Raw genomic sequence first — 26,111 nt, 5'->3', positions numbered from 1 at the left:
AGTTTTTGAATTGTTACAGATTCATCTGTAACAATACAGTTATGGTAAATTTCAGTTGATGCATTCATTGCCTTGTTTATGTACAATACCCCTGTTTTATCAGTAGCACAATGTTTGATACTGGGCCTTGAATCTTAATAAGAATGTTAAACTTCATTTTCTGCCAAGGACTCTTACAGTGCATTTATTCAGTCATTGTATGGTTAACATGTGTGTTTCTTTTGTATGATCAGTATGTCACCTTTTGTATCATTAATTTTGTGTTTCTGCTCTTATAATTTATGTTAATGCTGGTGTTTGAGAGGGGGCTGGGGTAGAAATGCAGATTGAAAGTGATTCAGGATTCATGCACTATCGTCCAAAGTGGTCACTTTTCCTTGATACATGGCTTGTTCATATCATGAAAAGGCCCAGTTAAGAGTGCAGTATATGTTGTTTACAGATTGTGTTTAGTGTCATCCACAAGGATAAAGATCCATAGTCACCAGCCTCATATATTCAACTCTTGATACGTAAAATGTCATGTGCACAACTATAATCGAGTTCGTGTAAGAAGAACCCTGACAGCTAGCAGCACTGTTGTCAGCTTTCAATTGCAAAGAGCAAACAGTTGTAGGAGGAAACAATACATAGCCATCTACAGAGCTGTAGCAACACTGAGGCATTTCCATAGAGACATTTACAAAGTCATATTTTGTGATTGATTGAGGTAGGTGTGCAAAATGCATGGGAAATACGGAAGCGTCCGATCCCGCCCGTCTGCTTTGACCCATGATGTCACAAATATGGGGAAAACGACCATAAACCACGATTCCAATATGGCGCATATGAAGTCGGTACGTACACATTATGAGGACGAAAATACATCAAAAAATAAACACACACTTTCCACAAAAAGCCTAATGACACTAACGGGACAAGCGCGAGAAATGGGGTGTTTTTGGGTGGGGACAAACCAAATATAAACAAATTTAGACACCCACCCGCATACAAAACGGCGAAAAAACCGACATCACAAAACACCCCAAATATCACTAAACACAATATCATCTGGAATCGGACACTTCCCTTGACCCAAGAAACACACATGTTAAGCTCAACAGCAGCTCTCGATCCCATAAATTAGTATCAAACACTTCCCTTGGCCTATATAGCTCAAAAACATCTCCTGATACCAATATCAACATACACAGCCACACATTGGGATCTAACACTTCCCTTGACCTGCGCACTGTTAATTTTATGCGTCATATCTATTCCTGAACAAAAACAACAACCGATTAATTTTACTAAAATTACCACACCATGTACAGCGAACAACACTAAATTAACCTTCACACAAAATCGTTAACTCACTGAAACGAATTCCACTACAAACCCAGCCGACACTAACAATTCTGTATAATGAGCAAAAGCAAACAGCCCATTACAAATGGTTCAGATGGCTCTGAGCACTATGGGCCTTAACATCTGTGGTCATCAGTCCGCTAGAACTTAGAACTACTTAAACCTAACTAACCTAAGGACATCACACACATCCATGCCCGAGGTAGGATTCGAACCTGTGACCGTAGTGGTCGTGCAGTTCCGGACTGAGTGCCTAGAACCGCTCGGCCACCGCGGCTGGCCAGCCCATTACACCACACAAACGAAAACCTGAACATACCACCAGAGTGCACAACAAACCACAACCCAACATCTACAAACACGCCACACTCGAAACCAAACTCCGCGCCGTCATGACGTCACACACAACAGCCTTACGTCACGGGTCAAAGCCGTCGCGTGGGATCGGACGCTTCTGTCGACCCAATGCATGTCCATCCCACTGCAATTGTCGGGGATATTTTTACACCAGCATGACAAAAGTCTCTTCTAGGGTACTCTATATTTGTTAGTTGTCAAGGGAATTCATTAACAGGTGCATGATGCAATAGATAAATATTGAATCTAAAGTCAGGATGTCAAATAAATTCATTTCCTGATAATTGGTGAGAGCAAGGTTTTGATTTATTTTTTTTTTTTTTCCCCCGCAGTTGTGTAGTTAGATTGTTCTGCAAGGCTGCTACTCCCAGTTGTGTTTAACTTTGAGCTTTCGATGTTTGATATTTGTGCCTTGGTACATCTGTAGTGTAACAGATTCCGCTGCAAAATTCTTTTTTCACCTGTGTCTTAAAAACTAGCAGTAATTCTAGTGTCTCATGATATCCTGAAAGCCGTGGGTAAATGCAGTCTGGTAAATGGAGTATATATTGACTTCCAAGAAGCATTTTACTCAGTAGCACACCAACAGTTACTAATGAAAGAATTATCATATGTCATACCAAACGAAAGTTTTGACTGCATTGAGGATTTCTTGATAGCGACAACTCAGCTTGTTACATGAAGATTCATAGATTTAGAAGTACTGTCAGGTGTGCCCAGGGAAATGTGTTGGGATTCGTGTTGTTCATGTTGTACATTAATGGCCTGGTGGACAATATTAGTAGCAACCTCAGAATTTTCACAGCTGATGCAGTTATCTGTGATGAAATACTGTCTGAAAAAAAGATGTACAGCTATTCAGTCACATCTTGACAGAGTTCAGAGTGTTGCAGGGATTGTAAAATTGCTTTAAATCTTAGGAGAATTAAAATAATACACTTCACAAAATAAAAGAATATTACATGACTACAAAGGACCTGTCAGTGAGTCATTGTTGGAGTTGGTCAAATCATACAAATAGCTGGTGGCTCAGTGGTGCCGGTAGCTCAGCATGTTCGGTCAGAGGGATAGCTGGGTAGGGATTAGGTCGGCAGAGCGAGGGGGAGGAGGAAATGGACAGAGAGAGGGGAGGAGTATATGAAGAGCCAGATATAGTGGGGAAGAGGAAATAGATAGATGAAGGTGGGATGATGAAGTGAGCACAGAGAGAGGTTGGAGGAGGTGTGTTCACAATATTTGTTAAACACATACACAGGCAAAGCTGTGAGGAAAAGGCTAATTGAATGTATACATGGAAGGGCAGCACATATTGAAATGGCATGTGGTGTCTGTATATACTGTGATTTGTCATTTACTCTTGCAAACTTAAGAAGGATGCATGTAGAAAATACAGCCTAAGTGAATAAGTCTAAGCCACTTCAGAAATTTTGACAGTGTGTGGTATAAAAGATTTTGTGTTTAGATTTTCCAGTTTGGTGTTATTTTTGAGCATTTCCTTCAAATTGTTATTAAAAGTATAAGGCACAGAATGTAATTGAAAAAAAGAAGAAATCATAAAACATGCAACAAATGAAGCAGTTAAAAGTAGATAAAGGTATCTAAATAAATTAGATTATCAGGAATTACAAAATGACAAAGCAGATACTTGTAGAGAATGAAATCAAAAGCTGTAGAAGCATTCATGACTATGGAAAAAACAGGTGTCGCATATATGCAAATTTAAAAAAAACAGTGGAGAAAATAGAAATATTTAGTTGAAAATAAAGATTTCAGATTGCAGCCAGTACTAACCAAAAAAGGAAGGCTGACCGTTGGAAGGAATATACAGGGTGAAGTGAAATTTGCATGCTCGGGCTTTGCAGCACAACTCCTTACATGCCAGCGATAAAATAAAGTCTCTCACAATATTTCGTCCGCCGAGTACATTCCGGAGAAAAAGGATATTAAAGAGTAGCAATCTGACAACACTGTAACTACATTTATGGTAACTATCTGTCAGCACATGTTAGTCATGCTGTACAGTTGGTGCAGTGGATAGTGTGTTGGGCTTTTGTAGTTATTCTGTCCTATGACAGGTCATTTGTTTCAACTATCTATTTCCCATTTGTCTGACCATGTATTTGTTATGTTCAGTGTTACAAAATGTGGTGAATTTAGGACACATGACCTAAGAAATGGTGTATATTACAGTATGAAATGTCAGAATGAAATTAGCAAATAAAAAAAAAAATGCATCCCAACCTGGGATCAAACACTTGACCTCCTGCATGCTAACCCAAAACTCTATCCACTGCACCAACTGTACAGCATGACTAATATGTGCTGACAGGGGTAGTTACCATATATGTTACAGTGTTGCCAGATTGACACTCTTTAACATCTGTTTTCTGCCGGATGTACTTGTCAGACGAAATTTTAGGAGCCACGCTGTGAAGCCAGAGTGCATGAATTTCGCTTCACCCTGTATAGAAGGGCTGTGTAATGGAATCAAGACAGTATTTTAAAAATGAAAGAAGGTTAAGATGAAAATAGAGATGTGATTCTGCAAGGTTGGGGTTGAAACAAAGCATCTGGAGTAAGCAACATTCTCTTAGAATTCTTTCTTAAGCTATTAGAGAGAACTAATCATGACAAAACTATTAAACCTGGTATGCAAGATTTAAGATGGTTAAATAGTGTCAGAGTTCAAGAAGAATATAATAATGTTTGTCTGCAGAAATTTGTCCAGAGAAGGGGGAAGAGAGAGAGGGGGGGGGGGGGAGATATCCAAAATTATATGTAAAAGAGTTGCTTAGTTTCAAGACATGTCATGCTGCAAGAATTAAATTTTATAGCCGAGATAAAAAACTTATGGTATTCCACAGAATTGAAATGTCAGAATTGTGTAACTGATAAAAACTCTGTACTCTGAATTTGGGGGGAGGTGGTATGCATCATGGTCGCAAAAAACTAATGCAAATTATTCACCTACTCTTGGAAAGACTGGTGGAAGTCAGCTAGGGGAAGATTAATTTGGGTTTCAGGGAAATGTTCGAATGAGAGGCAATAGTGAGTCTACAACCAGTAGTCAAAGGTAGACTGACAAAAGTCAAACTTACAGTTACATTTGTAAATAAAGGGAAAGCTTTGGACTATGTTGACTGGAATATACTTTTTGAAATTTTGAAGGGATAAAACATGGCGAATGAGAAGCTATTTGCATGTATAAAAAATCAACATGAAAAGGAAGCAGTAGTTGCGAAGGGCATGAGGCAGGGAGTAACTTATTGTCAAGTTACTCAGCCTGTATATTGAGCGAGCAGGAAAGGAAACTGAGGAGAAGTTTGGAAAGGGAAATAAAGTTCAGTGAGAATAAATACAAATTTTATTGTTTGATGATGGCATTATAGTTCTGACAGACATGGCAGTGGACTTGAAAGATTATTTGAACAGAGTATATACATCTACATGGTTACTTTGAAATTCACACTTAAGTGCCTGGCAGAGGGTTCATCGAACCATTTTCATACTACTTCTCTACCATTCCACTCTCGAATGGCGTGTGGGAAAAAGGAAAATCTAAATCTTTCCGTTAGAGCTCTGATTTCTGTTATTTTATTATTATGATCATTTCTCCCTCCGTAGGTGGGTGTCAACAAAACATTTTCGCAAAGTTGGTGATTGAAAATTTGTAAATAGATCTCGCCTCAAAGATATCTGCCTTTGTTTCAGTGACTGCCACCCCAACTTGCGTATCATATCAGTGACACTCTCACCCCTATTGTGCGATGACACAAAACGAGCTGCCCTTCCTTGTACTTTTTCGATGTCCTGCATCAATCCTACTTGGTAAGGATCCCACACCACACAGCAATATTCCAGCAGAGGATGGGCAAGTGAATGTAGGCTGTCTCTTTAGTGGGTTTGTCGCATCTTGTTCAGCCAAGAAAGCGCAGTCTTTGTTTCACCTTCCAATTTAAGTTGCTTGTAATTGTAATTCCTAAGTATTTAGTCAAATTTACAGCCCTTAGATTTGTGAGATTTATTGTATACCCAAAATTTATCAGATTATGTCTTGAAAAGAAATCAGGCAGTGCTGAGGGAATTAGATTAGGAAATGGGACAGTGACAGGAATAGAAGGTTCTATGTATTTTGATAACAAAATGAGTGATGATGGCAGAAGTAGGGAGAATATAAAATGTAGACTTGCTTAGTGAGAAAAACTTTTCTGAAAAGAAAAGAAATTAATGTAAATTTAAGTGTTAGGAAATATGGCCTTATACAGGACTGAAAAGTGGATCTAAACATAATGGACAAGGAGAAAATAGAAATTTTTGAAGTGTGATGCTACATAAAAATGCTAAAAGTTTGGATGACTTGATCAGATAAATAATGAAGAGGTACTGAATGGAATCAGAAAGTAAATTTGTGGTGCTACTTTATTAAAGAAGAGACACACTGAGGCATGAAGGAATAGTTAATTTGGTAATGGAAGCAAGTGGGAGGTGGGTTGGTGGTTAAAAATTGTTGAGAGAGACTGAGGTGTGAATGTAGTGAGTAGGTACAAATGTATATAGGATGCAACAGTGAAGTATGGTTGGAGAAACATGCCCAAGATAACCACTGTGCTCCATAAATTATTGTTCTCTGCGATTGTGTTTGACATGTTATAGCATTCATGTTGTGTTCCATTTAGTTTCCCACTTCAACCTTTTTTACGTTGTTATATGAGTTGCTTAGTGAGAATAACTCAGAGAAAAAGTTGAAGAAACCAAGTTCTCTTCAAGTAATCTGTAAATTTTATTCCAGGTTTTTCTCTTGTTGTTGACACAAATTAATTTCTTGAGCACTGTAGCTTTAGATATAAAATGGAGCTTGCAATACTTGTATCATAACAGTTCCTGCAGTTAAAACATATTAGCGAGGCCAATTTAAAGGTAATTGTTTTGCGTTCCGGTGAACATGGCACCATTGAGAATGCAATCCCACCGTGAGCACTGTTCTTTGATGCATGCGTTCACATACGGCCCTAATTGGGGTTGCGTCCAGGGTGGTAATACTGTTTATCACTTTTCTGCACAATTTTAAAACTAGTTTTGGGCGTTCTGTCATGCAAAATAAATGTGCCACACAGAGGAACAATACAAACAATGAACACAAACTACCATTGTTACATTGTCGGTCCCAAGCATTCTCTGCAACTGACTGGCAGCTGGCACCTGAGATAGCAGAGTGATACGACAATGGTGAACAGGACAGAAAGCATGATGAAACTCATGCCCTGGTTTGTTGTTGGTATGGTAACTGTCCTGTAAATAATGAGCTATCAATCACTTTGTTATTATGATCCAGGTATAAAGATGCTAAAGGAATTACAAGTACCCTTCTGTTCAATGGATACTGTCTTCTCTGCAGGAAGTACAGGATCTATCACCACTTGGCCCTGTACAGGGGAGGCAGGTACCAAGGAGATTACACTCATACCTCTAACCAACAAGTTTAACATGCTGTCTTCCACTGAAACTGAAACTGAGCCAGTGGGGCACATCATCTGTTGAATAACTTGTTGTTTCCTGCGTCTGGAGAATGTAAACACAAAACGGTATTGGTCTGTTAATCACTGCAAGTTCAAACTTACAGCTAATAACTGCACCTCTCTGGGAAATAGCAGCAAGGGATGGAAGGAATCACCTTGTACACTGTGTGTGTGCCTGCATGTCTCATTCATTGTATTGAAGTGGCTATTCTGGCAGCCATTGAGGGAAAAAGACACAAAAAACTGTAGACTGTGGTGCACGGTGGAATGAATGATGCCTACTACCCAGGTAGTTGACTGTGTTTGCAGTGCACACAAGTTTGTTTGTTTGTTTCTTTCGTTCTTTTTCATTTCTTGTTTTTTTCTTTTTTAAATGTTTAGGCAACTCTACATCCATTACAGATAATGATAACTGCAGGAGACGCTGAAGTATTACAATAAGATTCAAAGAAATGACACCCACAGGTGAAATGCTGATAAATTGATGAAGTATTTCAAAGTTCCATAGTTCAAAACATTCCTAAAAAGCAGTGGGGCTCATATGATACTAGGTACAGAAAGCTGACTAAAGCCTGAAATGGACAGCAGTGAGATTTTTGGAGTAAAGTATATGAAAAGGATTTGCCAAAGTTGGTGTATAAGTTGCAGTAGACAAGACACTCAGATCCACTGAGATAGAAATTGAAACTGCTTGCAAGATCAAGTAAGCCTCAGTATTTTTCTGTTGATCAAGCACAGAAGCTGAAATCGTTATAGGTACAGAAAGCTGGCCAAAGCCTGAAATAAATTCTGCAGAAATTTTTACGAAGTCTCAGACGGTGTTCAGGAAAGATAGATTAGGCAGAATTGGTGGTGGAGTGTTTGTGTCTGTCAGTGATGGTTTATCTTGTAGTGAAGTCGAAGTAGATACTCTGTGCGAAATGGTATGGGTGGAGGTTATACGTAACAGCCGAACTAAGTTAATAATTGGCTCCTTCTACCGACCCCTGGACTCCGATGATATAGTTGCTGAACAGTTCAGAGAAAATTTGAGTCTTGTAACAAATAAATACCCCACTCATACGGTTATAGTTGGTGGGGACTTCAACCTTCCCTCGATATGTTGGCAGAAATACTTGTTCAAAACCGGTGGTAGGCAGAAAACATCTTCCGAGATTGTCCTAAATGCTTTCTCCGAAAATTATTTCGAGCAGTTAGTCCACGAACCCACGCGAATTGTAAATGGTTGCGGAAACACACTTGACCTATTAGCCACAAACAATCCAGAGCTAATAGAGAGCATCATGACTGATACAGGGATTAGTAATTACAAGGTCGTTGTAGCTAGGTTCAATACCGTTTCTTCCAAATCCACCAGAAACAAACGCAAAATAATTTTATTTAAAAAAGCGGATAAAGTGTCACTACAAGCCTTCCTAAGAGACAATCTCCATTCCTTCCGAACTGACTATGCAAATGTAGACGAGATGTGGCTCAAATTCAAAGATATAGTAGCAACAGCAATTGAGAGATTCATAAATTGGTAAGAGATGGAACTGATCCCCCATGGTACACAAAACAGGTCTGAACGCTGTTGCAGAGGCAACAGAAAAAGCATGCAAAGTTCAGAAGAACGCGAAATCCCGAAGATTGGCTAAAATTTACAGATGCACGAAATTTGGCACAGACTTCAATGCGAGATGCCTTTAATAGGTTCCACAACAAAACATTGTCTCGAAATTTGGTAGAAAATCCGAAGTTCTGGTCGTATGTAAAGTACACAAGCGGCAAGACGCAGTCAATACCTTCGCTGCGCAGTGCTGATTGTACTGTTACCGACAACTGTGCCGCTAAAGCGGAGTTATTGAACGCAGTTTTCCGAAATTCCTTCACCAGGGAAGACAAATGGAATATTCCAGAATTTGAAACAAGAACAGCTGCTAGCATGAGTTTCTTAGAAGTAGATACCTTAAGGGTTGCGAAGCAACTCAAATCGCTTGATACGGGCAAGTCTTCAGGTCCAGATTGTATACCGATTAGGTTCCTTTCAGATTACGCTGATACAATAGCTCCCTATTTAGCAATCATATACAACTGCTCCCTCACCGATAGACCTGTACCTACAGATTGGAAAATTGCGCAGGTCGCACCAGTGTTTAAGAAGGGTAGTAGGAGTAATCCATCGAACTACAGACCTATATCATTGATGTCTATTTGCAGTAGGGTTTTGGAGTATATACTGTATTCAAAAATTATTAATCACTTTGAAGGGAACGATCTATTGATACGTAATCAGCATGGTTTCAGAAAACATCGTTCTTGTGCAACACAGCTAGCTCTTTATTCACACGAAGTAATGGCCGCTATTGACAGGGGATCTCAAGTTGATTCCATGTTTCTAGATTTCCGGAAAGCTTTTGACACCATTCCTCACAAGCGACTTCTAATCAAGCTGCGGGCCTATGGGGTATCATCTCAGTTGTGCGACTGGATTCGTGATTTCCTGTCAGGAAGGTTGGAGTTCGTAGTGATAGACGGCAAATCATCGAGTAAAACTGAAGTGATATCAGGTGTTCCCCAGGGAAGCGTCCTGGGACCTCTGCTGTTCCTGATCTATATAAATAAGCTGGGTGACAATCTGAACAGTTCTCTTAGGTTGTTCGCAGATGATGCTGTAATTTACCGTCTAGTAAGGTCACCCGAAGACCAGTATCAGTTGCAAAGCGATTTAGAAAAGATTGCTGTGTGGTGAGGCAGGTGGCAGTTGACGCTAAATAACGAAAAGTGTGAGGTGATCCACATGCGTTCAAAAAGAAATCCGTTGGAATTCGATTACTCCATAAATAGTACAATTCTCAAGGCTGTCAATTCAACTAAGTACCTGGATGCAAAAATTACGAACATCTTCAGTTGGAAAGACCACATAGATAATATTGTGGGGAAGGCGAGCCAAAGGTTGCGTTTCATTGGCAGGACACTTAGAAGATGCAACAAGTCCACTAAAGAGACAGCTTTCACTACACTCGTTTGTCCTCTGTTAAAATATTGCTGCACGGTGTGGGATCCTTACCAGATGGGATTGACGGAGGACATCGAAAAGGTGCAAAAAAGGGCAGTTCGTTTTGTATTATCTCTTAATAGGGGAGAGAGTGTGGCAGATATGATATGCGAGTTGGGATGGAAGTCATTAAAGCAAAGACTTTTTCGTCGTGTCAAGATCTATTTACGAAATTTCAGTCACCATCTTTCTCTTCCGAATGCGAAAATATTTTGTTGAGCCCAACCTACATAGGTAGGAATGATCATCAAAATAAAATAAGAGAAATCAGAGCTCAAACAGAAAGGTTTAGGTGTTTGTTTTTCCTGTGCACTGTTCGGGAGTGGAATGGTAGAGAGATAGTATGATTGTGGTTTGATGAACCCTCTGCCAAGCACTTAAATGTGAATTGCAGAGTAATCATGTAGATGTACCTGGTTGTAACAATTTGTAGGATATGGAATGAAATAGAATGATCACACAGGCTCAGTTGTATGTATCAGACTTAAGTTCATTGGCAGTATACTAGAAAAATGCAGATAGTCTGCAATAAGAGAGACTGTTTACAAATCACTGTGTGTCCTGTTATACCCTATGGCAAGTGGTGTGACTGATAGTGATTGAATCCACACATTGGATTAAATTCAGTACGGCTTCAAAGAATGAAAGTCCACACTTGAGTACAACAAGAATGTCCATTATGAGTGTGTGTTATGAGTGCGCAGTATGGCGAAGTCCACAATCATCGGAAGTGATGATGAGCCGGGAGGTACCATGGGTGATCAGCGGCACTGTACCATGAGGCTGTGAGCTCATGGGCTGTCGGAATGCAGGTCCAGGTGCAGGAGTGCCTGTAAGACATCTGGCGAAGGCATGAGACAGCACTGTCTGATGGGTAGCAGCAGTGCCAGGCATTGTGATCTAAAACATAGAGCTGCAGCAGCTGCTAGTTGGTCTGGAGCCCAGAGCAGAACTGGCTGTCAAGAGGTTTACTGACAACTTAAGAACCCATCAGTGGAGGAATACAGGTGCAACATCACTTGGTCATGAGACCGTGCAGGCGCAAATCGTTGCCTGTGAGTGCAGCAATGATTGCTGCTACCTGCATACCACGTATCGACATTGCTTTCTCCCGCAACCACTGTGCTTGGCAGTAACAGCTCAGTGAACCGTTCTGTTGACAAACTACCTCCCAAGGTAAAGCAAGGGCAGTACCTGACCCACGAAGCATATCCGTGAGTGTGATGGCTGAATACTCAGGGGCCCAGCCCAGCATATACTACGTGTCTCTTCGTAGATTACTGCTCAAGTGTATGGAACGCATACCAGATAAGAGTGAGAAGGGATATTCAGTGTATAGAAAGGAAGGCAGAATGAATGATCACAGATTTGTGTGCCTCACAGGAGGGCATAAGAGAAATGAAAAACCTTACTGGGCAGACTCTTGAGGATTATACTGCACGAGCCTACATACAAAACTTTGAGAACCAATAGTCGGCCACCTACATGTAAGTCTCGTAGTGTCTGTGAAAACGGAAGTAGCTTAATTACAGCGTGCACAGAGGATTCTAAGCAGTCATTCTTCCTGTGTTCCATACACAATTGGAATGGGAAGGAACCCTAACATGTGGTAACATGCTAAATCCTCACTGCCATGCAGTACGGTTATTTGCATAGTGTATATCTCTATTCTTCTTTAGAACGGAGAGCAGTGTCAAACCGATCTCTGGACTGAAGCCCGCAACAACAGTGTATATAATTTTATATATTATTTTGATTGATGTTAATCTCTTGGTCAGACAAGTTATTCCGTTGCATGGAAAGCAAAGTTCTTTCTAAACTAATGCAAGCTACATAAATTTTCAGTAGGTTGTGTATAGCAAAGAAAGGAGAAATTTATAACTTCATTTTGATTGATGACAGCAGCTATTAAATGATCCTTTACTGGAAATGACCAGTTTCACAGCATATAGTTGCATCCTCAGGTGAACCATCTGACTATGCTGATAAAAAGGGGGAAAATAAAATAAACAATATTGTCTGTACCACAAGTTCAAAAAGGTTTTATTGTATAATGGGTAAGAATACTTACAATTATTTCATTTCATTCAATCTGAACAGCCCTCTTAGATTGTTTGCAAATGATGCTGTCATTTACCATCATGTAAAGCCGTCAGATGATCAAAATAAATAGCAAAATTATTTAGACAAGATATCTGTATGGTGCAAAAAGCGGTAATTGACTGTAAATCATGAAAAGTGTGAGGTCACCCACATGAGCACTAAATAGAATCCACTAAATTACTGTTATGCAATAAATCACAAAAATCAAAAGGCTGTAAACTCAACTAAATACTTAGGAATTATAATTACAAATAACTTACATTGGAACAATCACATGGATCATGTTGTGGGAAAAGCGAATCAAGGACTGCAAATTGTTGACAGAACATTTAGAAAATGTAACAGGTTTATTAAAGAGACTACTTACACTATGCTTTTGTCTGCCCTCTTCCGGAGTATTCCGGTGCTGTATGGAATCTTGATCAGTTAGGATTGACGGAGGATGTTGAAAAAGTTCAAAGAAGGGCAGCTCATTTTGTATTATCGCAAAATAAAGGAGAGAGTGCCACATCTATGTTACATGAATTGGGATGGCAGTTATTAAAACAAAGGCGTTTTTCACTGCGGCATGACCTTCTCATGATATTTCAATCATCAACTTTCTCCTCCAACTGTGAAAATATTTTGTTGGCACCCATCTACATAGGGAGAAATGATCATCATAATAAAATAAGAAAAATCAGAGCAAGCTCGGAAAGATCTAAGTGTTTTTTTCCCCACACAATGCTTGAGAGTGGAACGGTGGAGAAGTAGTTTACAGGTGGTTCGGTGAACCATCTGTCAGGCACTTAATTGTGAATTGCGGAGTAATCATATAGATGTAGGTATAAAATCCAGATTGGGTTTAAACGGACAACCCAACATTCTCACTCAAATGAAAACAAAACAAAACATCCATCAAAGGAACGGTAGTCAGGTAATAAGATCAGCAGAATGATGGAGTTGATCAGGCCAGACAGGGGATACTACAGTAAAAAGTCAAGAGAAGTGATAGTGTCTAAAATTCAAAGTTTTAAAATGTGGAATTAAAATAAAGGTAATTAATACACTGAAGAGCCAAAGGAACTGGTACGCTAATATCGTGTAGGACCCCCGCGAGCATGTAGAAGTGCTACAACATGATGTGACATGGACTCGACTAATGTCTGAAGTAATTCTGAAGGGAACTGACACCATGAATCTTGAAAGGCTGTCCATAAATCCATAAGAGTATGACGAGGTGGAGATCTCTTCTGAACAGCATGTTGCAATGCATCCCAGATATGCTCAATAATGTTCATGTCTGGGGAGTTTGGTGGAAGTGTTTAAACTCAGAAGAGTGTTCCTGGAGCCACTCTGTAGCAATTCTGGACACGTGGGGTGTTGCATTGTCCTGCTGGAATTGCCGAAGTCCACCAGAATGCACAATGGACATAAATGGATGCAGGTGATCAGACAGGATGCTTATGAACATGTCACCTGTCAGAGGCATATCAGAACGTATCAGGGGTCCCATATCACTCCACCTGCACATTCCCCCACACCATTACAGAGCCTACTCCAGCTTGAACAGTCCCCTGCTGACATGCAGGGTCCATGGATTCATGAGGCTGTCTCCATAACCATACACATCTATCCGCTCGATTCAATTTGAAATGAGACTCATCCGACTAGGCAACATGTTTCCAGTCATCCACAGTCCAATATCGGTGCTGATGGGCCCAGGCAAGGCATAAAGCTTTGTGTCGTACAGTCATCAATGGTTCACAAGTGGGTCTTCAGCTCCGAAAGCTCATATCGATGATGTTTCGTTGAATGGTTCACACGCTGACTCTTGTTGATGGCCTAGCATTGAAATCTGCAGGAATTTGCAGACGTATTGCGCTTCTGTCACATTGAACGATTCTCTTCAGTTATCATCGATCCCATTGTTGCAGTACCATTTTCCGGCAACAGCAATGTCAGAGATCTGATATTTTACCAGATCCCTGATATTCATGATGCACTCTTGAAATGGTCATATGGGAAAATCCCGACTTCATCGCTACCTCGGAGATGCTGTGTCCCATCGCTTATGCGCTGACATCACATCCAAACTCACTTAAATGTTGATCACCTGCACAGCAGTAACTGATCTAACAACTGTACGAGATACTTGTTGTCTTAGAGGGGCCTTGCCGACCTTAGTGCAGTATTCTGCCTGTTTGCATATCTCTGTATTTAAATATGCATGTCTATACCAGTTTCTGTGGCGATTCAGTGTAAAATAGGATTATAATAGATATACTCATATTGGGAGAGCAATATAATGCAAAATAGACTGATGTGCCAGTAAGATACAACAAGAAGGCAGAAGACTAGATCAGGTAAAAATCATGATAAAATATGAAACCTAAAATAAAAAATAAAAAAAAAGTTTCTCCTCAGATTTATATCTAAGGATGCAGTTATAAGCTGCATGGACGGTTGTTTCAATAAAGCATCATTTAACAGATGTTACTGGTCTTCATTTATCAAGACGTATCTCCACAGCTGTGGCTGCCTGGAATATAAAGTTAATTATTATTTTTTTTTATCTTGGAACACTGTATGCTTAATAATTTTTTCTGTGTGACTGTTTTGTATGTGTTATGCTAGATTTGCGATCTTACCAGTCTTTTCATTTCACATTGATGTTATTAACTTATTTTGTGCAGTAGATTGATTGTACATATGTCTTGTAGGTATCCCATTTGTTAGAAAGTGACACTTCCATTATCTTCTGACTGCTTTGACTACTTTAAATCTCTGCCTGTGTCCTTTACTTACTATTGTTTGATACTTTGAAATAGAGAACTGTCAGCTACTCATTGTCTCTTCGCTGACAGTATATATATGATTCATACCTGTTTTTGTGGCTTAATACCAGTAACATAGTAGGCAGTATCAGAGTGAAGAGGTCCTTCTTACCATCAATAAAACTGGCAGAACATGTAACATTTGCAAAACAAAAACACATTTTCTGAATAACATCACCAGTTCATCAGATGAATATGACTATCTGCCAGTTGAAATGGCAATATGTAGGCCTACTATGAAGCACCTCATGTTATATAATCAAACAATGGGAAATCCATGATGGGATGTAACAATATTATGAAAAGGAAAGTTGCCACTCATCATATAGTGGAGATGCTGGGTTGCAGATAGGCACAACGAAAGGACCGTCACAATATAAGCTTTCGGCCAACAAGGTCTATGTCGTAAATAGACAACAGAGACACACACATACAGTCACACACACGACTGCAGTCTCTGGCAGCTGAAGCTCACAGACATTGCCTGGAGCTGGATCCAATATGCACACCACTTGCTTTGATGAATCCTGTGTGAGGCACCTGATGTGGGAATTGCAGAGTACTCATGTAGAAAGGGGATGCACATGATCAGACAGTATGTTCCTGTATCATTGGTAGTGAGAGATATATTAGGTGGTCCATTTCATCCCGTATAAACATCCTTCATAAAAGACTGACTGAACTGCTTATGGGCTCAGATGTGTTAGCAACACTGGGCAGCACTTCATACGTTTAAAACATCCAAATAAATTGTAGTGAATAAGTTATAAACTGGCTTTGTACATAGTAGGGTATAAAAAGATTTTGTTTTCTAAGAAGATGAGGGTGTTCAAAGGTATGTGAAGGATTGAAAGCGACAGCTGAATTTAAGGTAACAGGATAAGGTTACAGGAATATTGTTAGTTTGGCCATGCAAAGCATAAATAATAAATTAAGAACAACATAATATGTTTTCCTGAGTAACAAAGATAGAAATTATTGGCTCTGGCCAGTTATATTAAAAGAGCGTGTTTCACAGAAATTTTGCGATTCATGTGATCTTGGTCTTGACATCTGTCTCAATCCTGAAATAATAGAGATGAAAGAAGCAGTGAGTAGCAGAAAAAAATACAGGGACTGACAGAGGATTGATTATAACTACAATAATATTTACAGAGAAAATGCATTTCTATCTGTCATATAATATATATCACAACATCCAGTGCAAGTCCATTTGTTCTTGATTGTCTGAGTTCCTGCTTCGTTTTCTCATAACCTTGTAAGACAATACTGAAATTACCTGCTTGAAATGCAGTTGGTCAGATGATTGTATCATCTGTTGCCTCTGGGTGACGTCTGGCTTGCTTGTCCCTTCCTAAAGTAGAAACAGAGATAACAGGAGGGCGGCATTGGTTGGAAACCCCGAGTTATTCGCCAGTTAACCAGATTTGCTGAATAGCTCTAACCTAAAGGTAGGATTTCACATTCTCTTCACCATTGCTGTAAACAGTGCAACCAATACATTGAAGAGTACAGTAAAGAATTATTTGTTTATAGACTATTTAATGATTCACTGCTCTTCCTCCTGCCTTGCATCCACAACTCACCAATTACAGTCGACATAAGAGACTGGATGACTGGGCACGCAACACAGGTTTCAAGTTTTTATCAGATGGTTTGTTTTGTTAATTTTAACCATATCTTTTGCAAATTGAATGAGGCAGAACTGCACAAACACACAACCAGCTTGTAGTGAAATTGTGTGCTTATGGAATATTTTCGCAGTTATGTGATTAGATTCCTGATTTCCTGTCAGAGGGGTCAGAGTTCATAGTAATTGACAGAAATTCCCTGAGTAAAACAGAAGTAATGTCTGGTGTTCCTGAAGGTAGTGTTATAGGCCCTCTGCTGTTCATTATCTATATAAATGATTTGGGAGACAATCTGAGCAGCTTTCATAGGTTTTTTGCAGATGGTGCTGTCCTTTATCGTCAGAAGATCCAAAAAAATTGCAAAAAGATTTAGAAAAGATATCTGTATGGTGCGAAAATTGGCAGTTGACCCTAAATAATGAGAAGTGTGAGGTCATCCACAGGAGTGGTCAAAGGAATCCATTAAATGTCAGTTACACGATAAACCAGTCAAATATAAAGGCCGTAAATTAAACTAAATATCTAGGAATTACAATTACAAACAATTTAAATTGAAAAAACACACAGAAAATGTTGTGTGGAAGCCAAACCAAAGACTGCACTTCATCGGCAGAACACGTAGGAAATGTAACAGATCTACTAAACAGACTTTGTACACTGTGCTTTTCTATCATCTTTTGGAGTACTGCTGCATGGTCTGTGATCCTTATCACGTAGGATTAATGGAGTACACTGAGAAAGTTCAAAGAAGAAAAGCACATTTTGTATTATCGCAAAATAGGGGGGAGAGTGTCACTGACATGCTACAGGATTTGGGGTGGTTTTTTGCTGTGGTGGAATCTTCTCACGAAATTACAGTCTTTCCCGTCTGAATGCGAAAATATTTTGTTGACTCTGACCTTCAAAGGGAGAAACTATCATCATAATAAAATAAGGGGAATCAGAGCTTGCACAGAAAGATATAAGTGTTTCTTTTTTCCGCACATTGTTCAAGATTGGAATAATACAGAATTACTGTGAAGGTGGTTTGATACATTGTGTATGTAAGTGTGATTTGCAGTGTATCCATGTAGATGTTGAAAGGCACACGTGGATATCATCACATTTGTGGTAGCTTAAAGTAAGAGCATTTAAAGCCATTGACATTTTGAAGTATTTGGATGGAAAGGTCTGGGATATGTGCAGGTCTTGTCTGTAATAATTTTATACTCATCTCATCCCATCGAGACTATTACACTATTGCTAGTTCAGCCTGATCATTGTACCTAAAGATGTTGGGTGCTGTACATTGTGTGGGCATCAGACTGGTAACAGGGGCGTACAGAACAAGCCCTATCCTCAACCTGACTGCCAAAGCTTGTGAGCCATCACTTACCATTTGAGGGCAGCTCCTGACTATGCAGCATGTTTTTAAAAAGAGAGTCTACAGTGTCCATCATCATTCCTCACCCACCAATGGAGCAACTATTCCCAAACTGTCTGTGAACCACAAAGCCATTAGTGATCCAGGCTTGTTTTGGAGAACAATATAATGTATACCATGAGTCCCCTGGTATGTTTGGGCAAACAGTACCTTGGTTGAAACAGGGGACATGTGCCACCCGATCATGGCATACTTCCATCCATTTATTCAGATGAAACAGTATAATTTTAGCTTGCCCTTTTATAGGGTACAACCCTTCAACCCCTGAGTTTCAGCTATGTTACAAAACAAAGAATGTGACATATGTGATGTCATTTTAATTGGGTTCCATTTTATCTAAGTGGTATTTGTTGTGAGATCTTTAAATGATTTAGCTGGACATGTGCTTTTTTAAAAATGAATGACTTGTTGGATGTAGATAGGTTTTTAAATTTTGTGAGGGCTGTTCCCTTAGTTGTTAGTAAGCAGATTTTTAGCGTTTGAGTGGTAGATTCATTCCTATTTTTTGTATTAATGACCAGCCAACCACATGTATCCATTGAAATGTTTTAGTGTTTTTATCCATCTAGTTTTTTTGAAAGCGTGTACGGGCAGCACGTAATTATGCATATGTTTATTCATTGTTTTAATATATATATATATATATATATATATATATATATATATATATATATATATATATATATATATATATATATTAGTTTAGATTAATGTTGTGGTCTTCAGTCCAAAGATTAGTTTGATCCAGCTCTCTATGATAATCTATCTTCTGCGAGCCTCTTCATCTCTGAAGAACTATTGCAACCTACATCCTTCTGAATCTGCTTATTGTATTCATCTCTTGGTGTTCGATTTTTACCCCCCACCCATTCACTCCAGTACTGAGTTGGTAATCTCGTGATGTCTCAGAATGTGTTCCATCTACCAATCCGTTTTTTTAGTCAAGTTTTGCCGCAAATTAGTTACAAGATCCATCCATGTAATCTTCAGCATTCTTCTTTAGTACCACATTCCAAAAGCTCTCGCTAGACAAAATGGTTTGTTTACTGAGGTGTCGTGCATCGTCACTGGCTGGTTGCAGCTGAGTACGTCTGCCGCTTCCATATTTCCTCATTACTACTGCTTCTCCCCTTCCTACCACTCCCCTTAACTTGCAGTCAGTGCTGCCACTACTTCTTGCCACTAGCCTAACAGCTGTCGACAAGAGGCAGGGAGGTATGAGGAGTGGTTTGTTTGGATCTGATTCTGAGACTAGATGGCGGTCATGTGTGCATGAGTTGTGTGTGGGTGATAGAGAGAGAGAGAGAGAGAGAGAGAGAGAGAGAGAGAGAGAGTGTGTGTGTGTGTGTGTGTGTGTGTGCGCGCAAGCGCGCGCAAAAGCTATGACTGAAGAGTGTGATTTTCTTTTCTACGTGCCTGTCTGCAGCTCAGCAATCATCTTTATGGTGAGTTGCTACCTATCCTCATTATTATTGATTCTCAGAATATATGAACAAGTTATCTGTTGCACGAATTGTTCACCGTGGTATCATTTCATCAACATGCTGCCTGTGGCTCGTGAATAGCTACCACACAAGTGGATTTCCGCGACGGGCCAAAGCTGCAGGCTGTTCCTGTGGGTATGTGTCATGGATCAAGTCTGCCAATCTAAAGCCATTCAGTTCCCACTAATGTGCAGGCCCTGCCCATCAGATCTAGTCTGACCGATCTGCCAACAGGCCAGATCAGTTTGTGTGTAGTGTAATGTAGGGTATTTTCATGGTTTATCCATGGACTCATGACTGCGGTGCTACTCAGTTGGTCAGAGGCCACGAGCGATGGATTTCAGGAACCGCAACTGTCTCGCTGCAAGTAAATTGTACAGACATTTTATTTATTCTTAGTACATTTTGCCACTTAAAAAGTGGTTTATGTGTTATAAAGTATGGACGATAAGAAGAAGAAAATTGTCAGTCGTTGGCTGTCTGTACGCTATATACTGATGATATATTTCTCGGAAGAAAAATCAAAAAATACCTCTAAAGTAATAGATATAACACAGTGGGTAATAATTGACAATAATGAACATAGTAGAACCAAATATTATTGGTGGTCACGTACACAATTCTTCCCCACCTTATACACTTCTTTCAAGAGGCCTAATTTTTTCTTAGATTGTTTCTGAAATCAGTGAAGGTATTTTAAATCTGTCTTGTGACTCCAACCAAATGCATATTTTTGCCACCAAATGTGTTTCATTTTATTGGAATAAAATAACATCATGTGTGTTAATGAAACACACATACCATTTGGCTTGCTTTCTCCATCTAAAAACAGTTCATTACAAAAGACACTGGTGTTAGTACTTCAGATTTTTGCTCACATCAGGGAACACCATCTGCTTGAAAGTTTTTTTAAAGATATTTTCTTGTTTGCACTATTGTTTCTTGTGCCATAGCTGCAAAGACAGATTGTCAGCTCACATCTTAACTTACCCTTGAAGTCTCAAAATTTGTGAGGGAAAAATGCTGACTTCCACTGCTACTTTAAATGTCTCATTTCCTATTCTAATTCCCTCAGTATTACGTAATGTTTTTCAACTCTGTTCCATTATCCTTGTTATGATTTTGTTGATGTTCATCCTGTATCCTCCTTTCAAGACACTGTCCATTTCATTCAGTTGCTCTTCCAAGTCCTTTGCTGTCTCTGACAGAACTGCAATGTCGTAGACAAACCTCAGAGTTTATATTTCTTTTTCTTGAACTTTAATACTTCCTTCAAATTTGCCTTTATGGTGCTTTGTGGAGGGTATGCTGTTCTTTTCCTGTTCCGCTCGAAAATATAGCGAAGGTAAAAGAATTGTCTGTATGCCTCTGAACAAGCCCTCATTTCTCGTATATTATCTTTGTGATCTGTACATGAAATGTATGTTGGTCGCAGTAGAATTGTTCTGCAGTCAGCTTCAAATGCTGGTTCTCTAAATTTTCTCAGTAGTGTTCCTCAGAAAGAACATCTCCTTCCTTCCAGGATTCCCATTTGAGTTCCTGAAGTATCCCTGTAATACTGTGTGTTGTTCAAACCCATCAGTAGACAATTTCCTTTTTCACTTGCTCAGTGTCCAGATTGAATAAAATTTGGTATAGGCTACGACCTTCTCAACCACTGCTTCCCGTTCATGCCCCCTCAAGTCATATAACTGTCATCTCATTTCTGTATAAGCCCTAGATAGCCTTTCGCTCCCTGTATTTTATCCCTGCTGCCTTCAGAATTTCAAAGAGAGTTTTCTGGTTGACAGTATCAAAAGCATTCCCTAAGTCTACAAATGCTTTTAATGTATGTGTGCCTTTCCTTAGCCTATCTTCTAAGAGAAGTTATAGGATTGCTAATGCCTTGCCTGTTCCTACATTTCTCTTGAATCCAAATTTACCTTCCTCCGAGATCGGCTTATACCAGCTTCTCCATTCTTCTGTAAAGAAGTGTTTTGTAACTATGACTTATTAAACTGATAGTTCGGTAATATTCACACCTGTTGCACCTGATTTTTTGGAATTGAAATTATTAAATTCTTCTTGAAGTCTGAGGGTATTTCAACTGTCTCATATGTCTTGCACACCAGATGGAAGAGTTCTGTCAAAACTGGCTTTCCCAAGGATATCAGTAGTACTGACAGAATGTCATCAACTTGAGGTGTGTTTTTACGACTTAGGTCTTTCAGTGATCTGTCATATTCTCGTTGTATCATATCTCCCATCTCATCTGTATATATGTCCTTTTCCCTTTCTATAATATTGCCTTCAAGCTCATCTCTCTTGTATAGCCCCTGTATACGCTCCTTCCACCTTTCAGCTTTCTCTTCTATGCTTCGTACTGATTTTCTATCTGAGCGCTTGATATTCATTCAGCTGCTTCTCTTTTCTCCGAAGGCCACATTAATCTACGTGCTGGTCATGTCTTCCCTTCCCTTAGGGTTGCATACTTCTATAACCTTACATTTGCCCTCTATCCATTCCTGTGTATCCAATTTTCACTTCCTGTCAATCTCATTTTTTATATGTATGCATGCCCTTTTGCCTGCTTCATTTGCTGCATTTTTATATTTTCTCCTGTCATCAGTTAAATTTCAAATCACCTGATACCCAAGGATTTCTTCCAGGCCTTGTCTTTTTACGTATTTCATTCCCTGCTGCCTTCACTATTTCATCTCTCAAAACTACCCATTTGTTTTCTACTGCATTCCTTTCCCCTGTTGCAGTTAACTGTTGCCTGCTGCTTCCTCTGAAACTCTCAACAATCTCTGGTTTTTTCAACTTATCCAGATGTCATCTCATAAATTCACTACTTTCTTGCAATTTCTTCAGTTTTATTCTACATTTCATAACCATAATTGTGGTCAGAGTCCACATCTGCCCCTGGAAATGTCTTACAGCTTCAAATCTTGTTCCAAAATATCTGTTTCATCATTATTTAATCAGTCAGAAACATTACGGTGTCCCCAGGTCTCCTCCACATATACTACCTTCTTTCAGGCTTCTTAAACCGAGTGTTAAGGATGATTAAAATATGGTATGTGCATAATTGTACCAGGCATTCCTCTTTCATTCCTTTCCCCCAATCCTTGGCTTCCTCTTCCTTCTATCGAATTCCACTCCCCCACCACAATTAAATTTTTGTCTCCCTTAAGTATGTGAATAATTTCTGTCATCTCATCATACATTTATTCAATCTCTTCTTCGTCTGCAGAGCTAGTTGGCATATTAACTTGTACTGCTGTGGTGGGTGTGGGCTTCATGCTTATCTTAGCTAGCTATGGTAATGCATTCACTATGCTGTTCATAGTAGTTTATCTGCATTCATATCTTCTTATTTGTTATTAAACATACTTATGCATTACCCCTATTTTATTTTGTATTTATAACCCTGTACTCACCTGTTCTTCCTGCCACCAAATTTCACTAATTTCTCCTACATATAACTTCAGCCTATCCTTCTCCCTTTTTAAATGTTATAAGTTACGTTAAGGAAGCTAATGTTTCACACTCTGACATGTAGAATTTCAGTTTTGTATCTCCTGAAGACGACACCATCCTGGTTAGGCCCTGTTTGGAGATGCAAAAGTGGGGTGATTTTACCTCCAGAATATTTTATTGAAGAACATACCATCATCGTTTAATCATATAGCAGAACGGCATCCTCATGGGAAAAATTATGACTGTAGCTTTCCCTTGCTTTCAGCTGTCCACGGTACCAGCACAGCAAGATCATGTTGGCTGAAGTTATGAGGCCAGACCATTCACTCATCTAGACTGTTGTGCCTGCAACTACTGAAAAGACTGCTGCCCCCATTCAGGAACCACATGTTTGTTTGGCCTCTCAACAGATACCCCTCCATGACTATCTGTATCGTTGAGGCATGCAAGCCATCTCACTACAGCAATATCCATGGTGCTAGTATTGTTCAGCATGTCAGTAGCATTATGTGTAAGGAAAGATTTATTTCTTTAATTCGCAAAAGGTATGTGTTCATACTCAGTGAGGGCACTGAGAACCTTGCTGCTAAGTGCCTTCAAATAACAACCACCAGCACCACCACCACCTCCTGGATGCCTCCGTACAAATGACTGGACAGCTCTGATTCTTCTTCCTACAAAGCCCTCGGGCTTCACTGATGGAATTACATAAGATCTGCTGCTAAAAGGCACATTTTCTTTTATTTCCGGTTTACATATACAACCCTTATTAATTCAGGCCTCTTAGGAAATACTGTGTAGTTATACAGTAGTACCAGTATTTCATTTAACTCTTGCTTATTGGCTGCAAGTTCATAAGGAAGGTTTGTTTATATAAATTATAAATATTTCATGGGCATTGGCTGAACTATGACAAATTAATGTGCCCTGCCACTATGGAAACACTGCCGCTGCCACCTAGTGCTGCAGCCACTGCAACTCTAGAGAGCAACACAGGGTGACCAAAATCTGTGATGGCATGGTCGTGTAACAGTAAAGTACGTGTTTAGAAACTGAAAGATTGTGGCATGTAATCCCAGGTGGACTGTGTGTTTTTCATGCTCAATGGTGCCAAGATTCACCGGAAACAAAATGTGGTTTGGATTCTATGTTAAACTGTAGGTCCCCTTTCCCTGCTTGGATAATTGGTTAGAAACACACAATTGAAATGCTTGCTCCATGCTATTGAGCCACACAACATTATTATTACTACAGTCTGTGGATATTTTCTCCTTCCTTATATAATTTAAATTAAAGTCCCTCACCACCTTTCTTCTGCCTGTATCTCAGGACTAATCTCAGGAACTATTGTAGGGATTTTGATACTCACTCTGGAATGAGGCTGCAGTTGGAAATTTCTCAAAAGGTATGAATTTTCTCACTTCCATATTTAATTGCCATTTGGAATGACATCTGATGGTAATGATGGGATCAGTGAGCTACTGTGCCACCAAAGCAGTGGGAGCAGCACTCATTGGTGATTTCACGCTAATGGTTACCTCTTATAGCCAGTGCAGTGCACAAAGTGCTCCAGTGACTGCCCTGCCAACAAATGACTGGCTGTGGTGGCATGATGCCTTTCATGCCCAGCTTGCATTGTTAGGCTGCTTACAGTAATCTGTAGGAAAGTGATGATATTCTGTGACCTAACATTGTTCCCTGTACTTTAATCATAATTCTATACACTGGTGTATAAACAAAATTGCCACTGTTCCTCTCAGGCCATCTGGCTGTAGATACATGGTGCTACATGTGCGAAGCCAGAATGAGTCGTCAGTATGTACATCAAGGACAGACATACTGGTGTCAAATGTATGTGCATGTTCCACAGTATGTCCATGAAGAATCTGGGTTAAAAATAAAGTTACTCATGCGCTGAAAATACAGCATTAGTCAACATTAACAGTAATAATAATAAAAAAAAAATGGTGTGAGCCTCTGTGACTCACGTCAGCCTTTCACATACTTTCTGTGTTAAGCACACCATCACATTACAAGAATAAGTCACAAAAAATAGCTGAATGCAGCACTGTTTTACTAATTTTAATGGTATGTGATACATGGTATAAAAACTCATGAAACTGGTTTTGTACATACCAGACATGTCAGTAACGAATGACATACTGGTTGAAACAGATGAGAATCAGCTTCACTGTATTAACATCACTTTAAAAGAGTACATTGGAGATGTATGCAGGTGTCTTGATGCTACAGCATAAGTTGCAAGACATGTATACTCTTGAGTGCTAAGTGTAAGGTCATTAAATATTAACAGTGATAAAACTAGAAAATACATTGAACCATACATGATCATTAAGGTACATAAAGTATCATGGCATAATTACAAAAGTTCTCATATAACATACCTCTCTGGATTGTATATAAAATTTAATGCATTATGCTACTCAAAGGATTGGTGTGAAATGTGGGGCTCATGCAGGCAACACTACTCAAAGAAAACAGTGCAGTACGAACACCTTCTTTTATACCAGATACAAAAGCACAAACACCATATCACACAAGGTAAAATACACTCTTACATGTGAACACATGTAGAACACTTCATGACCATGCAGAGATACATAATTTTCCATGGTATATCTACATAAATCCTTGTGTTTTAATTAATAAGAGGGCATAGAAATATGTAAAGTATTCTACTCAAGGGATTCGGAACCATGATGAGAGGGAGGTACTGACAACATGAGCTCATCTAACAGCAGCATTCTTTTGAAAGATTGAATGTAATTTGTGCTGAGATCTTCTGTTGAATAGATCTGTTTGTTCATTTAACATGTCTTCAGAGTGAGTCTTCAGATAATCATAGATTCCCATTTCTTCCAAATTGTTGATGTTTCCACCCTTCTGTACTGTGTAAAATATTTGGAGTGACACT

General features: G+C 39.3%; 1 protein-coding gene across 4 annotated transcripts in view; it reads left to right on the top strand.

Annotated features, from left to right (window-relative positions):
* LOC126184617 (SPRY domain-containing protein 3-like) overlaps positions 1-26,111 on the top strand; it is a 164,961-nt gene that overhangs the window by 1,473 nt on the left and 137,377 nt on the right. The window contains exon 1 of one of the 4 annotated variants that reach the window (XM_049927076.1): positions 23,550-23,687. The exons of the other annotated variants lie outside the window; for them this stretch is intronic. The gene's annotated coding sequence lies outside the window, so the exon portion shown is untranslated. Of the gene's footprint in view, positions 1-23,549; positions 23,688-26,111 lie in introns of those variants that run through there. 4 annotated transcript variants of the gene reach the window in all.

Source organism: Schistocerca cancellata, chromosome 4 (assembly GCF_023864275.1).
Source record: "Schistocerca cancellata isolate TAMUIC-IGC-003103 chromosome 4, iqSchCanc2.1, whole genome shotgun sequence".
In the NCBI taxonomy this organism is placed as follows: Eukaryota; Metazoa; Arthropoda; class Insecta; order Orthoptera; family Acrididae; genus Schistocerca; species Schistocerca cancellata.
Note: the sequence above shows the minus strand (reverse complement) of the source record. Positions and strands in the feature narration are given on the sequence as shown.